The sequence below is a fragment of the Petaurus breviceps genome, unplaced genomic scaffold (assembly GCF_028583685.1).
Source record: "Petaurus breviceps papuanus isolate PSGF00001 unplaced genomic scaffold, PetGlider_PUasm1.0 151, whole genome shotgun sequence".
Classification (NCBI taxonomy): domain Eukaryota; kingdom Metazoa; phylum Chordata; class Mammalia; order Diprotodontia; family Petauridae; genus Petaurus; species Petaurus breviceps.
The window spans coordinates 29,324,324-29,337,649 of NW_027185712.1; the positions used below are offsets into that span (position 1 = coordinate 29,324,324).

Sequence of the window (13,326 nt, forward strand, 5' to 3'; positions counted from 1 at the left end):
GATAATATCTATGTTAAGAGATGAAGAAAAAAGAATCATTGAAGGAAACAAAAACAAGAATGGCTAGAAAGATGGGAGGAGAACCAGAGAGTGTGGTTTTGCATGAGCTAAGGGAGTTGCTATGAGAATGACTGTTTAAAATGCTGAAGAGTCAAGAAGAATTAGAAATAAGACAATACTATTAGACTTTTCGATAATGAGGCAATTGGTGATCTTTGAGATGTCAACGACATGGTAGAGACGGAAGTCAGATTGCATGACTTAAGGAGGAAGTTAATGGTATAAAAGTAGAGACAGTGAATATAGACTATTTTCCCCATACATTTGGTATTGAAAAACAACGTGGAATTGGAATGGTAGATAGATAGGGTCGAAGGGGTTTTATTTTTAATTTTTAAAACTAGTTATTTGTGAATATATTTGTAGACAGATGGAAGGCTGCAGGAGAGGAAGATACTGAGAATGTATGACATGGAAGAGATGCGTAGGCATGCAGCTGAGGGCACAAAAGGAAGAGGCAGCAGAAACATTCTCCCAGTCATCAGGCTAACTACCTGAGGGGGTCACCCTTGACTTCTCTTTCTCTTACCTTACTCTACCTTCATATCCAGCCTGACTTCCAAAGGGCACAATGATATAGTCCAGAAAGAATGTCAAACAGGAGTAAAGGTGGATTGGGGGAGAAATGGGGGTGATCTGGATAGTAATTTAAATTAGGAAGGAGGTATTTAGGGGCAAGTAGTGGAGTCTCCACTTCAATAATAGTGAATATAGGGGATTAAGAAATCAGAAGGCCAGGAGATAGACTGAACGGAAACTTTGGCAACTGAGGAAAGAGATTAAGAATTGAGCCAATGAGGGGCGGCCAGGTGGCTCAGCAAGTAAGAGCACCAGCTCTAGTGTCGAGATGACCTGGGGATCAAATCTGGGCTCAAATACTTAGCACCACACCCAGAAATAACTGGTCATGTAACCTTGAGCAAGTTACTTAACCCCGATTGCTTTAAAAAAAAAAAAAAGAATTGAGCCAATGGAGGATCTTAGAGAATTAATTGACTCCAAAATTCTCCTTGGAATGTCTAGGAGAGAGAATGAGAATGCTGGCTGAGGGGTATCCTCATCACCTGACTCCTCGGCTGTTTTCCTCAGCTTTCCCCTTCTTCAGTACTCATGGTTGGTTGGTTGTCTGTTTGGTTGGTTTACTCTCCTATTACAGAACTCCTTTGAAGTTCAAGATGCCTCAGTAAGCATGTCAGCCAAACACAGGGCATTGATGAACTCTATATTTCAAATTTTCTTGATAGCCTGACTCTCTTAACTACCTTCCTCAAAAAAAGGATTCATTTCTGGACGGTTGCATTTGGTTTCCAGTTTTCACTATATTTCTACATTTTTTCTCCACACTAGACTTTTGATAATAGCTCTCTTAGGTGATAGGATCAATTCCACAGGTTTCTCTTCTTCCACCCACCCTCCCATTCTCCTATTTGCTGCCTGATTGACCTGCCATCAGCTGATAACCTGGTATTCTTTTCCCTTGAAGCTGACTTGATTTTCTTTGTTTTTGTTTTGTCTTGTTTTGTTTCTGAAGCAAAGAGATTAATCTCTTTTAGGATTGTGGGTTGTCTCTTCTCAAGCAACCAAGGTTTTTCCTGGGTTTATTTGTTTTGGAAGTTGAACCTCCAGGAAGAAAGGAATTACTGATTTCTGAAACCAGTTGTGGTTTTCCTTTTTTCTTTCTTTCTTAAATCAATCCATTCTTGGTTCTCTAAAACAATGCTGCATGTTTACAATCATACTTGTTCCCTAGTTGTTTTTTTTAATATTTTTGCCTACTTCCAATAATTTGGGGGCAAGTAGTTTGTATGTATTTTAGTCCCTTAGAGTGCTTTCAGGAGGATGGAGAGAATAAGCATTACATAGTACCCACTATGAACCACATACCATGCTACTCACTTTAATATAAATATTTTGTCATTGTTCCTCACAACCACCTTGAATGGCAAGTTCTGTTATTATTTTCTTCATTTGACAGTTGAGGAAAGTGAGGCAAACAGCAGGTAAGTGACTTGCTCAGTGTCACAAAACTAGCAGATATCTGAAGTTGGACTTAAACTTGAGTCTTCCTGATTGCAGGTCTAGCTCTCAATCCCTGTGCCACCAGCTGCCTCTTTCAAACACAAAACTAATTACATGAATCAAAACACTTTAGACTTTTATCTATCTAGAAAATAACTAATTAGCTTTTGCTCCTGGACAAATCTCTGCATTTCACTGAGTCACAGTTTCTTTATCTGTCTCGTGAGGGTTGAATTGGATCATTAGATGAAATTCTTGCAGCTCTATCTTTAAAAAAATTACCTATCAGCTAACTCTTAACACAGTGTTATAAAGTTTACAATACTGAAAAGTATTATAGTTACATATTCAAGAGTCATAACAGCCATGTAATCATAGACTATCTGACTTGGAATAAACTTCAGAGGTCATCTTAGGCCATCTATCCCATCCCCAGATTTTAGAGATAAAGAAATTGAGATCCTGACTTGATTGAGGTCTCACAGCTAAAATTGATGGAGAAGCCCATGCTAATACTCTGAGCTCTTCTGGATGCCAGTCCAGTGCTCTCTTCATTGCTTCAATCTGCATGCTATTTTTTAAATTCTGGATCATGTAGTTCTGTGTCAAACTCTTTTTTCTTGTTTTTTTTTAAATCTCAGACTTCCTGAAACAACTGCCAGAAGCCGTTGCGTTTTGGCATAATAATTTCATAGTCTAGTTGTCCCCACACTAGACATTCAATTTGTTGAAAAATATGAAAATGTAAAATCACCAAGTTTTTCACTCATAGGATCAAACATATTGCCCACCTTATGGTTCACCTCTGACTGCTGCACAGTCAATTGGCTCCAGAGCTAGGGACTACATTGTCATAATGGAATTGGGTGACTTATAAGCCCCTATAGTAAACCAAGATGGTGTTCTGGGAGTTTGCACAACCCCTTGTTGATCCTGAAACAAATACTACTTTGTTAGTATCCAGGGAATGAAGGGCCACCCCAAAAAGAAATGGGAACTGCTAATTCATGATGCTGACTGGGATTAGGGATAGGGATTATTTTTACCTCAGTTTGTGAAGGAGGGCTTAAAGTTGGGAATAGGAACCTGTGCCTTTAAGAGAACATGTATCTGTCTGATTAGCTATTGTTATTGGATCTTGTCAAATTCAAAGGGAAAAAGCTTCATATTAAAACAAAGGAAAGCAATTCTATTATGCCAATTCAGTTCTTGTTTATTATTATAAATTATATGATTCCCCTGACCTGTTGCTTGATTAATTGAGTTCATCATAGTAAAATGTATATTCCTACAAATGCTCATATCAGCCATTACTAGTTCATATTGTTTCTACTGGTTTAAGAGGTTTAAGAGCCTGTCACTGGTATGGTCAGTATTGCTTTTGTTGTTCAGTGTCTACCTCTTTTTGACCTCATTTGGGATTCTCTTGGCAAAGATACTGAAGTGGTTTGCCATTTCCTTCTCCAGCTCATTTTACAGATGGAGAAACTAGAGGTAAGTGACTTGCTCAGGGTCACACAGCTAATAGGTGTCTGAGGTCAGATCTGAACTCAGAAGAAGAGTCTTCCTGACTCCAAACCCAGCACTCTATCCACTTGTCATCTAACTTTCCAATGGTCAATGTAACATTCAACTATCGAAACACCATGGTAATGATGGCTTGGCATATTATTTTAGAAAACTAAATATAAATATTTTGTGAACACATTCTGTCGTTCTAAACAGAGACATCTAAACTAGCTCTCAGTAAAGTGGGAATGAATAGGGTAAAGTCCTAAGGCAACTGCTGCTTACTAGACCCAGAACTTAGTATTGTACCTCCCATCACTATAATGTCTAAAATATGGTCCCTCCTCACATCTATTATTTTAGAATCAGTAGATTCCTGGGAGACTCCACTGAGGAGTTGACTCCTCCTATGAGAGGCCTTTCCTGATTTCTCCAAATTATTAGTGTTCTCTCCTTCCTTAAATCATACTGTATTCATTTTTTTCTGTTTAAATATTGTATTTCCCCACTATAATGTAAATTCACTGAGGGAAGGAACTTTTTTTTCTGTCTTAGTAATCACTGGACTTGAAAATAGAGTAGGCATTTCATAAATGCCTAATGTATGCAATGGAATTGAATTATGATATAGTAGCTTGGAAAGAAGAGGATGAGGCCTCCAGGTCTTGAAGTCTCATTCAATAAATAATGTCAGGAGCCCCATCAGTGATCTTATTCTGAAGCAGATTTATATTTAATAAGGTGGAATGAGACTTCCCTCTCTAAATGAGGAAGAGAATGATAATGATAGTGATGGTGATGATGATGGTGATCCTGGTGATGATGGTGATGATGATAAGGACTTACTTTTTATAGTTACCAAAGCACTTATTTGATCCCCACAATAACTGTCAGGTAGTTGTTGTAAATATTGTTTTTTCTATTTTGTAGCTGAGTAAGCCAACATTTGGTGAGGTTGAAAGTGACAAGATCATGTGATAGAAGATTTATAGCCATGACAAAAACCCAGGCCTGTTTGACTACAAGTCAATATAGTAGCATATTTCAAAAGCATCAGTGATTCTAATAATTTGTCTCAGTGACAAGTTTGTGAAATTGATCACTAGAAAATAAGCAGTGGTTTTAAAGAATCATTTCACTGGACAGTATAAAAAGAGCTAACTATTAAATGAAAGGAGAATGAACAGTTTTGTGAGGCTCTATGGTTTAAAACACACAGACTGATAGGTTTGGTGTGTAGCAGAACAGTAACACAGAAGATGAAACCACAATTTTGTATTTACAATTGTGTGTAGTAGATGAATTTTGATATCGAATCAGTTTATAATAGACTCTGTATCCTGATGGCTAAATTGACTGAAGCTTTAGTGTTATAGCTCTATCTTCGTCATTTCATTCAAAGAAGGAAGAGTAATAAAGAGATGTTTGTTTATCTGTTTGACTTTTTTGTTAAACAATTGATACTTTCACAAAGAATAAGTCAAGATATCCATTCCTGCCACAACTGACAGTATTCTTAGATGTTTTTGATACTCAGAATTTTAAAAAGGTCCTTTTATTTCTAACATCTCTAAACATACTATTCCAAAATTATTTTAGTATTATTAAAATTAATTATATAGATTGCCTTAAATTTCCATTTTTGTACTTAAATGGAATTCTTTATATTTTCCCTGCCATTTAATGTCTAAATTGAGTCTACATTGTGTTGTGAAAATTACATTTGCAAATATTTAATGGAAGAGCTCAGACCATGCTAATATTTAATTTTATTTATCTATTTAACTATTTATAGTACCTTTTCACAATGTGATTTAGGAAAAAATTAACCTGGACTCAGCCTCAAGAGATATGAGTTCCAGTCCTAGCTTTATGACCACAGACAAACCATCTAAATTCTTTTAGCCTCATTTCCATTATCTGTGAAATGAGACTATTATATGTTTTGCCACAACCTACTTCACATATTTTCTGTGAATCAATTAAGTCAACAAGTCAACAAGCTATATGAAATTACTATGTGCCAGAAATTGTGTTGAGCACTGGAGATACAAAAAACAGCAAAACAAAAACCAAAAAAAAAAAAAAAACCCCAGTTATCTACGCTCAAGGAACCTACATTTTAATGGGGCGATGTAAAGAGTAGATAGAAGGTAATCTGAAAAGGAAACGAAATAACATCTGTGGGAACCTGGGAAGGCCTTGAAGAGAAGGTAGAATTTGAGCATAAACCTAAAGGAAAAAAAAAGAAAAAGAAAAGAGGATCACAGATTATAGGAAGAGGGAACAGCTGGGAAAAAGACAGAGATGAAAGATGGTGGGCCATGTCTGAGGAATAGCAGTTAGACTGGGGGCGTAGCTGTATGGAAAGGAGTAGAGTGTAAGGACACTGCTGTGGTAAGAAGGGGCCATGTTGTAAAGAACATTCAATGACAAACAAGGCTTTATTTAATTCTGCAGATAATAGGAAGCCACTGAGCTCATCAAACAGGGAGATGGCATAGTGGGACCTGGGCTTTGGAAAAATTATCTTGACAACTGAATAGAGGATGTATTATAGTAAGGACATAGGGAACCCTAAAGACTCGACTAAAAAAGTAGTTGAAACAATGAATATCTTAAGAAAAGCAGCAAAATATAAACTCCTGCCTTGCAAATGATGAGTTTTTCTATATATTATCAACAAAATCCAGCAGAAAGAAATAAAGAAATCCCATTTAAAATACAGAATTTTTAGACAAAATGTATATTTGAAAGTCTACCTACCAAGACACACATAGGAACTATACAAATACAACTATAAAACACTCCTTAGAGAAATAAAGGCAGACATAAATATTAATTGCTCATGGTGGGGATAAATAAATATAACAATTTATTATTTATAAAGTAAAGTAAACATTTACTTTAGTAAGTCATAAAGGAGATATGACAATAAAATAAAAGTGACAATGCTGCTTAATTTACTTATTAATTTCCATACCAATTAAGCTATCAAAGAATTACTTTGTGGAGCTAAAAAATAATAACTGTATTTTTCAGGAAGAAGAGATTCTCAAGGGAATTTTTTTTAATGGGATAAAGGAAGTCAAACAATATTAGATCTCAAATTATATTACATATCAATAATCATCAAAACGTTTGATAGTGGCTAAAAAGCAGAAAAAAAGAATCACCCAAACAGATTAGGTACATAACATATAGGTGCAAATGAGTATAGCTACATAAAATCTGACAAACTCAAAGACCATAAATGCCAGGCTGAGGACTTGTTATTTGGAAAACAAAAATGACAACAAAAAACTCTGGGAAAATTAGAACACAGACTGGCAAAAACTGGGTTTAGTCTAAGTTCTCACACCATATACCACTTGTTACTGTTGTTATTGAGCTATTTTCAGTTATATCTGACATCATTTGAGTTTTCTAGATAAAAATATGAGCGTGATTTGTTTCCTTCTGCAGTTCATTCTACAGATAAGGATTAAGAGACTTGCCTAGGCTAATAAAGCTAGTAAGGGTCAGAGGCCACATATCACAATATGTTCTAAATGGAAACATGGCCTCCATTGAAAAGATCGTATCCTGCACAAATCAGAGGACCAAGAAAGAAAAATTCATTTGCAGTTAGGGATAGGGGAAGAATTCATTACCAGACAATGCATAGAAATCACAGAAAGTTAAATGGACAGTTTTCATTACCGAAAATTGAAAAGCTTTTGCATAAAATCCATACATTTAAAATTAAAAGGAAAAAAATCTTTGCAGCTAGTTTCTCTGATAAAAGATATGATACCCAAAATCTGTAAGGAACTAGTTTGCCAATAGATTATGGGTCAAAGGATATGAACAAGCAATTTTCTTTTTTTTTAATTTTTCAAATGCTTTATTAACTTCTGATTTACATCATTCATTTCCAAAAGATTTTGAGTTACAAAATTTCTCCCCATTTTTCCCCTACCCCCTGCCCCAAAATAGCAGTCCCACAGGATATCCCCTCCTCCAACCTGTTCTCTCCCATATTTTCTCCCATACCCCTTTTGACTTTTCCAGTGGATCTCTATGCCCCAGTGCCTGTATATCTTATTTCCCAATTTTGATATTATTTGATATATTTGATAGTATTAATAATAGTGTATATATATATATGAGCATTTGATTTTAAAACTTTGAATTCCAGATTCATTCCCTTCCTCCCTTGTCACCCACCCTTACTGGGAAGATAAGCAGTTCAGTATAGGTTGTATATGTGTGGCTAATGCAAAACAATAATATAGTAGATATATTATAAAAGACTGACTGTATTTCCCTCCCTACTATCCCACCTCTCACTTGTTCTATTCTCTACTTTGATCCTGTCACTTTTCAAAAGTGGGTGCTTCCAACTTCCCTCCCACCCCAGCCTGGCCTCCCTTCCATCATCCCCCATCTTATCCCCTTCCCCCCTACTCTCCTGTAGGGTGAGAAACCCTATTTAGTGTGTATTTCATTCCCTCCTCGAGCCAAATTCAATGGGAATAAGGTTAACCCATTCCCTTTTGCCTTCCTATTCATTCCCTCCATTGTAACCATTTTCCCTTGCCTCTTCTATATGAGAGAGTTGACCCCATTCTGTCTCTCCCCATCTCCTCTCATTATATTCCTCACTCACCTCTTAATTTCACCTTTTAAGTATCATCCCTTCCTGTTAAATTGGTCCTGTGCCCTCTATCTATGTATACCTGTAAACATATATAAACACATTCACATATGTATTCATATGCCCATATACCCTCATATTTAGACATATATATTTATATTTATATTCCCTTCAGCTACTGAGAAAAGTGTCATAAGTTACAATCATTGTTTTTCCATGTAGGAATGTTAATAGCTCAGCTTTGATAAGTTCCTTACGATTTCTTTTCCCTGTTTACCTTCTCTTGCTTCTTGTATCTGAATGCCAAATTTTCTACTCAACTCTGGTTTTTTCAACAAGAATGCTTGAAAGTCCTCTATTCCACTGAATGACTATATTTTCCCCTGAAACGTGACACTCAGTTTTTCTGGGTAGGTGATTCTTGGTTTTAATCCCAGCTCCTTTGACCTCCGGAATATCATATTCCAAGCCCTTCGATCCCTCAGTGTATACGCTGCCAGATCCTGTGTTATCCTGATTGTGTTTCCACAATATTCAAATTGTTTCTTCCTGGCTGCTTGTAATATTCTCTCCTTAATCTGGGAATTCTGGAACCTGGCTATAATATTCCTAGGAGTTTTCTTTTTGGGATCTTTTCCAGCAGGTGATCGGTGGATTCTTTCAACCTCTATTTTGCCCTCTGGTACTAAAACATCAGGGCAGTTTTCTTTGAGAACTTCCTGGAGGATGATTTCTAGGTTCTTACTTTGATCATGGCTTTCAGGTAATCCAACAATTTTTAAATTATCTCTCCTGGATCTATTTTCTAGGTCAGTGGTTTTTCCCATGAGATATTTCACATTGCCTTCTATTCTTTCATTTGTCTGGATCTGTTTAACAGCATCTTGATTTATCATAAAGTCATTAGCTTCCCTTTGCTCCAATCTAATTCTGAAGCAATGATTCTCCTCATTGAGCTTTTGAGATTCTTTTTCCATCCGGCAAATTTGGCTTTTTAAGGCATTCTTCTCCTCATTGCTTTTTTGAGCCTCTTTTGCCATTTGAGTTAGTTTATTTTTTAAGGTGGTATTTTCCTCAGTCAGGCTGTTGACTCTCATTTCATAATTTTCTCGCATTGTTCTCATTTCTCTTCCCAATTTTTCCTTCACTTCTCTTATCTGCTTCTTAAGGTCCTCTATGGCCTGTAACCAGCTTGTATTTTCCTTTGAAGCTTTTGGTGCAGGAGTTCTGACTTCACTGTCTTCCTCCTGTTCCATGCTTTGCTCTTTTTTGTCCCCAAAATAGGAGTCTAATGTTGGAATCTTCTGTCTGCTTTGTTTCCTTTTCCTGGTCATGTCTCCCCTCAGTCACTTGACCCCTGGGCTTTTTGCCACAGTAGGATTCTGCCACCAGCCAGGGGAGCTTCGTACCAAATGCTGGAGTTTTCTTAGCTGCTGAAGGTATTAGTTGTGTAACCTCTCTGAAGCCATGTGAACATGCTCTAGCAAGCTGGTCATGTACCCCAGGATCTCCACCCTAGACCACAATCCAGATCCAAGCAGGTTAAAGCAAGAGCGATTACCCCTCAGACTGGTCACTTGGTCCCCCTACACTCTGCAAGCCAGGAGCTGAAGGTGCCCTGTGGGGGCAGCTGTGAGCCACAGCACCTCAGCGGCTTCTGGCCCCAAGGGCAAAGGCCGACTGCACTCCCAACTACTAGATCCCAATATCCACACTGCACTGAACCCTCACTTTGTCCTTAACATCTGTGTGTTGATAATTCTCGAAACTGCCACAGCTCCTGATGATCTGAATTCCCTCCAGCCAGTGGTTGGTTAGGCCTGCCCTGGGGTTAAAACCTTGGGCTCCTGTGGGGTTGGGGTTGGCTCCCAGAGCTCTGCGCTAGCCCATTCCTGCTGGCTCCAAGATCCAAGAAGGTTAAAGCAAGAGTGATTACCCCTCAGACTAGTGCTTGGTCCCCCTACACTCTGCAGACCAGGAGCTGAAGCTGCCAGGTGGCATTGGGTGACTGTGTCGGCCTCTCAGCGCCTTCTTGCCCCGGGGGTGAAAGCCATGCACTCCCACTTACTGGCCCCAAAGTCCAGACTGCACTGACCTCTCACTTTGTCCTTCGCATAAATATGTTGATAAATCTGGAAACAGCCACAGCTGCTGCTGATCTGGAGTTCCTCTGGCCCATGGCTGGTCAGGCCTGCCCTGGGGCTAAAGCCTCGGGATGGAGCTAGGCTTGTCTCACATAGCAATGCACTGGCCTATTCCTGCTGGCCTGCAGGGCTGTCTTCAGCAGGAGGTTAGCTTCTCTGTGTCATTTTGTGGATTCTGCAGCTCCAAAGTTTTAGAGTCCCCTTTTTACATGGATTGGGGAGCTGCGGGGAGGTCCTGCTTCTACTCCACCATCTTGACTCTGCCCTCTCCCCCAAGAGGCCGAACAAGCAATTTTCAAAGATGCGAACTATATATATTTTAAATGCTCCAAATAATTAAAAATTATGCAAATGGAAACAGCTCTTAAGCTGTGCCTCACATCTATCAGACTGACAGAGGAAAGAAGGAAGGAAGGAAGGAAGATGATTGTTGGAGAGGCTGTAGAAGATAGGCACAGTAATGTCCTTACAGCAGAGTTATGAACTGGTATAGCCAGTATGGAAAGCAATTTGGAACTGTGCCCAAAAAGTCACTAAATTGTGCTTATCCTCTGACCACTCTGTTGAATTTATTACATACTTTTTTTTAAGCAGTTGAGGTTAAGTAACTTGCTCAAGGTTACACAGACAGTTATTTTGTGTGGGTGCCAAGTGTCTGAGGCCAGAACCAATCCTGGGTCTCCCAACTCCGGGGCCAGAGCTCTTACTCACTGCACCACCTGGCCGCCCCTATTGCATACTTTTTTTTAAAAGGCAATTTGTGCACATGTAATACACTTTTACTATTCTGCTTTGAAAATGTTTTATCTTTTGGTGTTCATTAAATTCAAAATAAAAAATGAAATCTTATTTTTAAAAAGGGTATTACAATAATCCAAGTGAGAGAAATTATTTCCAATAAGAATAATTTCAAATAACAATTCTAATTATTATTTCTATTGTTAATAATAAGTGCCCCAATATAATACTTGCAAAATGTTAACAGATAGCAGTTGGCATTATAAATTGTAAAAAATAAAGCAAATGTGGCAGAAAAAAAATTAAAAAGGGTAATGGTGTATTAGTAATATTTTACATCTCTATACTCTTTTATATATTTGAATCACTTCAACATCTGTAATTTCATTTGATGTTCACAAAAAAACCCTAAATGGATATGAATAATATCATTACCCTTATTTGACATATAAGAATACTGAGACACAAGACTTGTCCACAGTTCTACAGCTAGTGAAAAAATAAGACTAGAAGTAAGACGTCTGACCCCCTGCAGCTCTTTCTACTATCTCCATAGAAAAGACAGAGATATGGATTCAGCTGTGAATTCAACAAGTAAACAAATCTTCAAATATCAGAAGTTTCTGCAGTCATCATTTTATTAACATATGTCCAAAGTATGGGCATGCTGGGCAGAAAGGTGGTAGAATGGATAGAGCATTGTACTTGTATTTAAGAAGACCCAGCTTCACATTCTGCCCCAGCTACTCAACTAGCTTTGTGACCATATGCAAGTTGATTTACTTCTCACCCTCTGTTCCTCATCTGTAAAATGGGAATAAAAACCTTATAGTGCTGTAGTAAGGATTAAGTGAGGTAACTATGACACAAGTACTGGACCTAGAGTCAGGAAGACCTGAATTCAAATGTGGCCTCAGATACTTAACTAGCTGTGTGATCCAGGACAAGTCACTTGAACCTGTTTACTTCAGTTTCCTTGTTTGTAAAATCAACCTGAGAAGGAAATGTTAAACCAGTATCACTGCTAGAAAACCCCAAAAGGGGTCACAAAATGATTAAAAGAAAGTTTATGATATTATCAAAGAGCACTCAAGTTAATGACCAATAAGTTATTATTTTAGGGGTCAGAAGACAGTTTCTATTATAAAACCTCTTAGAATATGTTATGTCCCTGAGTTGTCTTTATTTTGAAAAGACAAAGCTTTTTCCAATGCTAAATTGGAATTGTCACAGAAGTGGTGTTCCTTGCAACAGGGAGAATCAAAAAGTGGAGGTGACCCCAACTCTGCAGGTTCTCCATTTTCCCTCACGTACAGAAGTATAAGGATTCTCCGTGCCTCATTTCTCCCAATTTATCCTTAATCTGTTAGGAGTCAGAGTGGTATGACTCCAACAAAGCTGGTTCACAGAGAAAACTAGAAATTTGATTCTTTACAATATTTGGAAGGTGAAAAGTCAGCTTCAAGAGAGGATTGGGATTCTCTGGTGCCATATATTAATAGTCTGATCCTTTGGGGGGCTCTATTACAGTGAAAAAGAAATTGAGTTTCTGTAACCAAAGAGAATATTTTAATAGTTCATCCCCAGAGGAACTAATTCTTGATATTTCTATCCCCAAAGACAGAACAGTCTCTGGAGGGTTAGACTTCTGTTTGATTACTAAATTTCCCCATGATATCAGAAAATCACACTCAAAAAAAGTTTTCAGGATCTTTAAAATTTGAATATGAACTTAGAACACACTTTATTTTCTCCCTATTCTCACTTACCCTTCCTTTCCTCACCCCATGACTTAAATAAAAGGTGTCAAGAATGTGGCCCATGGACCACAACACTCTTGAATGCAGCCTGCACCAGGTTAAAATATAATTGAGAAATATTTAACAAAATAAATTAAAAATACAATAGAGTGTAGATAATACTACACTTTAAAACTAAGTCAATATTTGACTCCCAGGGATCCTTAAATATGATTTAGTGGCCTCAGTTTCTATTTGAGTTTAATACCATTGTCTTAAATAATTGGTAAGTTATTGAATACTCCTTTCTATATCATACTTAAGCTAATTGCTCTGATTTTCAGCGTTATATTCTGTATGAGAAATCTCCTGTTGTTTCTAATGGCTATTAAACTAGACAGGTGTGTGTGTGACCCAGACGCACACTATGCGTTTATATATGTATATAGCAATTGAACTAAAATGATCTCTCTCTCTC

General features: G+C 37.6%; 1 protein-coding gene across 1 annotated transcript in view; it reads left to right on the top strand.

The window, feature by feature from the left end:
* The window catches only part of UBE2QL1 (ubiquitin conjugating enzyme E2 QL1), a 64,560-nt gene that overhangs the window by 49,649 nt on the left and 1,585 nt on the right, over positions 1–13,326 (top strand). The gene's annotated exons all lie outside the window — the stretch shown is intronic.